This window comes from Macaca mulatta, chromosome 1 (genome assembly GCF_049350105.2).
Source record: "Macaca mulatta isolate MMU2019108-1 chromosome 1, T2T-MMU8v2.0, whole genome shotgun sequence".
In the NCBI taxonomy this organism is placed as follows: Eukaryota; Metazoa; Chordata; class Mammalia; order Primates; family Cercopithecidae; genus Macaca; species Macaca mulatta.
The window spans coordinates 134970296-134975495 of record NC_133406.1 but is presented as its reverse complement, the minus strand read 5'-3'; positions in this window follow the sequence as shown (position 1 = coordinate 134975495).

Genomic DNA, 5200 nt, shown 5'->3' with positions numbered 1-5200 from the left:
CCTGTGTCTAGCTCAGGGTTTGTAAATACACCAATCAGTACTCTGTGTCTAGCTCAAGGTTTGTAAATATACCAATTAGAACTCTGTATCTAGCTAACTTAGTGGGCACTTGGAGAACTTTTCTGTCTAGTACTCTGTGTCTAGCTAAAGGATTGTAAACACACCAATCAGCACTCTGTGTCTAGCTCAAGGTTTGTAAACGCACCAATCAGTACTCTGTGTCTAGCTCAAGGTTTGTAAATATACCAATCAGTACTCTGTATCTAACTAATCTAGTGGGGACTTGGAGAACTTTTCTGTCTAGCACTCTGTGGCTAGCTAAAGGATTGTAAATGCACCAATCAGCACTCTGTGTCTAGCTCAGGGATTGTAAACACACCAATCAGCATTCTGTCAAAATGGGCCAATCAGAAGGATGTGGGGGGGCGGGGGAATCAGACAAGGTAATAAAAGCAGGCTGCCCAAGCCAGCAGTGGTGGCCCTCTTGGGTCCCCCTCCACAGTGTGGAAGCTTCCTTCTTTCACTTTTTGCAATAAATCTTGCTGCTGCTCACTCTTGGGGTCCACGCCACCTTTTTGAGCTGTATATGAGCTGTAACACTCACCGTGAAGGTCTGTAGCTTCACTCCTGAGGTCAGCGACACCAGGAACCCACCGGGAGGAATGAACAACTCCAGACATGCTGCCTTAAGAGCTGTAACACTCACCACGAAGGTCTGCAGCGTCATTCCTGAAACCAGCGAGACCACGAACCCACCAGAAGGAAGAAACTCCAAACACCTCCGAACATCAAAAGGAGCAAACTCCAGACCCACCATCTTTAAGAACTGTAACACTCACCGTGAGGGTCCCCAGCTTCATTCTTGACGTCAGTGAGACGAAGAACCCACCAATTCTGGACACAGTGTGAACATGTTCCCTTAATCCACATCCTCACCAACACGTTATCATTTGTCCTTTTAGTAGCCATTCTGACAAGTCTGAGGTGATGCCTCATTGTGGTTTTAATTTGCATTTCCCTGCTAATTAGAGATGTTGAGCATTTATTTCATATAATAAAAGCAAAAATAGACAAATAGGATTGTATTTAACCAAAAGTTTTCCGCACAGTAAAGGAAACAACAGAGGGAAGAGAAAACCCACAGACTGGGAGAAAATATTTGCAAAGCAGATATCTGATAAAGGACTAATATCCAAACATATAAGGAACTGAAGTAACTCAATAGCAATGACACAAATACCCAGATTAAAAAATAGACAAAGGATGTAAACAGACATTTCTCAAAAGAAGACATAATGGCCATCAGATCACACTTTAAATACCAAGAGCCTATCCTTTTCTTGTATTTAGAGCCAACTGGCTCCAAAGAATATAGGGCAGAAATATTTTTATACCCCATCTTTCCTAGTGCAAATACATATTTTGGAAAGTGTACCTCACTATAATGTGTACAATATCCTTTGAAGGTTTATTTCTCCAGCTTTTTGAAAGCTGCACCCATGGCATTTGCTCTTCATGTTTTTCAATGTACCTGCCCTTTGCTTGCTTTTTGTTGTTGTTGTTGTTGTTAAGATAGAATCTTGCTCTGTTGCACAGGCTGGAGAGCAGTGGCGCGAACTGCAACCTCCGCCTCCCAGGTTCAAGTGAACCTTCTGCCTCAGCCTCCTCAGTAGCTGGGACTACAGGCACGTACCACAAGGCACGTGCCACCATGCCGAGCTAATTTTTGTATTTTTATGTGGTTTTGCCATGTTGCACAGGCTGGTCTCGAATTTTTGGCTTCAAGTGATCTGTCCACCTCAGCCTCCCAAAGAGCTGGGATTAGAGGTGTGAATGAGCCACGGCGCTGGAGCCGTTGTTTACTCTTGAACATTGTGCTTTAAAGTACTTCCATGTCAAGATTAAATTAGGAATTTGTGGTGATTTTATTTTTCTTTCTTGTTTTCTGTGATTTCTAGAAAGAACAAGGAAAATATCTAAATTACATACGATTTTAAAATCTGGTCTATTTTTATAGTTTCATAGTTAAATTTAGTTATAGTCAGAAAATGCCTTCTCTGTTGTTTTATTTTTAAAGTAACTTTTACCTCATACATGGATAGTAGTCAAGCATTCATTCTTTAATTATCAAATTGAACTTTTAAATTAGGTATTGAAAATTATATATTTATGCTGATTTTTGCTTGCCTGATCTATTAAATATTAAATGTGTTCTAGTAAGTCAAAATAATTATGGAGTTTTCAGTACCCACTTGCTGTATATATTTTAGTTTCATTTATATATTTTGAAAATGTTCACGTAATTTCACATGAATACAGAAAACTATTTCACATACATTTATTATGTTTACTGTTAAATTCGTGATGATTTGTAGCATTTTAAACTTTCTGTCATGATTCATTTACAGTTATTTCTCTTTTCTTGCTTCATTTTGACTTAACTATTATGTATACTTTGGACACAGTCGTGTAAAATATACACTGTATTTTTAGTATTTTAGTGCTCATCCCTGAAAGTTAAATATAAATGTTTAATGAAAGAAAAATAAAATTAATCACACATTTATAGATCTCTCATTAACTGTACAAATGCTGTACAATACTTTAATTTTGATTGTCATCTGCATTTGCTAGGGCTGCAAGAACAAGGTACCACATACTGGATGGCTTAAACAACACGAATATATTTTTCTGTAATGCTGAGGGATAGAATATTAAGATCAACATGTCACCAGGGTTTGTTCCTTCTGAGGGTTATAAAAGAAAAATCTCTTCCAGGCCTCTCTCCTTGGCTTACAGATAACCATCTCTCCCTGCATCTTCACGTCATCTTCCCTTTGTGCCTCTGCCTTAATTTTCTGTTCTTCTAAGAATACCAGGCATATTACACTGAGGCCCACCCTAATAACCCCGTTTAACTTGATTACCATGTATAAATATAGTCGTAGAAGGTACCATTTATCCCTACTGTAACTGATTTGTCTGTTTATTTTTGTTGTTGTTTAAATTTAATTTATTTTATTATTATTGTTTTTGAGATGGAGTCTTTCTCTGTCGTCCAGGCTGGAGTGCGGTGGCGCAATATCAGCTTACTGCAACCTCTGTCTCCTGGGTTCAAGCTATTCTCCTGCCTCAGCCTCCTGAGTAGCTGGGATTACAGGCACCCACCATGACCCCTGGCTAATTTTTGTATTTTTAGTAGAGACAGGGTTTCACCATGTTGGCCAGGCTGGTGTTGAATTCCTGACCTCAGGTAATCTGCCCACCTCGGCCTCCTAAAGTGCTGGGATTACAGGTGTGAGTCACCGTGCCCGGCCTTTGCCTATTATTTTCACCTAGATAATATTACATATATTTGATAATGTAAATTTGGTATCATTATTTTTTAACCAATCAATGTAATCAGAGATTGAACTGTGTGTTTATATATTTCTTTTAAAACTTTGAAAAGAATGCTATCAGTAGTATTGTCCTTGATTATCTTTTATGTAAGATGTCTTAAACGATAAACTTTCATTTAAGAAAGTTTTATTATATTTTGAATTATTTGGATTAATAACTATGTGTTGAATAGTATCTTGTGCAAACTGAATTATCTTTATCCTACTTTTGATCTGTGTTGTTATAAATTTAAAAGAATTGTAATTTTATTTTTCTAAAAATATCAATTATTTCTTTAGTTTTTCTTCTCTATTATTCCATTTTTTCCTAAAAATATGAATATACATATATTAGTTCACCTCAGTTTAGCCTCCTTGTATCTTTATTATTTCTCCTTTATATCTTTTAATCCTGTACATTTGTTCTGTTTGAATATTTTCTAAAAATCTACCTTCTACTCTACTCATTTTCTTTTAACTATCATCTCATATTTAATTTTTCAAAATATTTTAAATAATCTTTATTGAAACATGATTTATGTACGAAATATTCTAGCTATTTAGATTATATAAGTTGTCGACTCTTGACCCTAAGACAGCAACATAACAAACATGACATACAATATTTATATTATCGGCCAGGTGTGGGGGCTCACACCTGTAATCCCAGCACTTTAGGAGTCCGAGGTGGGTGGATCACATGAGTTCAGGAGTTCGAGAACAGCCTGACCATTTCTACTAAGCAAAATACAAAATTAGCAAGTAATAGTAGCTCATGCTAGTAATCCCTGCTACATGGGAGGCTGAGGCAGGAGAATCGCCTGGACCCAGGAGGCAGAAGTTGCAGTGAGCTGAGATTGTGCCATTGCACTCCAGCCTAGGCAACAAGAGTGAAACTCCATCTCACACACACACACACACACACACACACACACACAAAGAATGTTTATATTATCAAAATTTTATTCAGGGTTCTTTCCATTCGGTTTGTCATCTACTCTTCAACTCAGAAAACCATTGATCTGTCTTTTTGATTTTTTTTTTTTCTTTGTGAAATGGACTTTTACTCTTGTTGCCCAGGCTAGAGTGCAATGACGTGATATCGGCTCACCACAACCTCCACTGCCCAGATTTAAGCGATTCTCCTGCCTCAGCCTCCCGAGTAGCTGCGATTATAGGCATGCAACACCACACCTGGCAAATTTTTTGTATTTTTAGTAGAGACGGGGTTTCTCCATGTTGGTCAGGCTGGTCTCAAACTCCCGACCTTGGGTGATCTGCCCACCTTGGCCTTCCAAAGGGCTGGGATTACAGGCTTGAGCCACCACGCCCAGCCCCTTTTGCATTTTCTAGAGTTTCATGTAATGGAATCAAACTACATTCACTCTTTGTGTTTGTCTTCTTTCATTAGTATGTTGTTTTGTATTTACCCATGCCACAGTAAGTATGAATAGTTTTTAACTTTTTATGCTGATATTCCAAAATTTATTTAGTCACTTGCTGGTAAACAATAACGTATAAAAAATGTATCAAGATATACATACCCATGAGAATGACCAACATTAAAAAGGCTAATATTGATAAATGATGGTGCAGCTGTGCAGTACTGAAACTCATATATTAGTAGTAAGAATGCAAATTTGTACAATCATTTTGAAGAAAAGTTAGCCAATTTCTTATAAAATTAAGTGTAAAACTACCACATAACTAAGGATATGCTACTTTTAGGTATTTAATCAAGCAATATAAAACATGTGCCTGTGTGTATGTATATATATATAATATATGTGAGACTATATTTTGCAAATATACATACATAG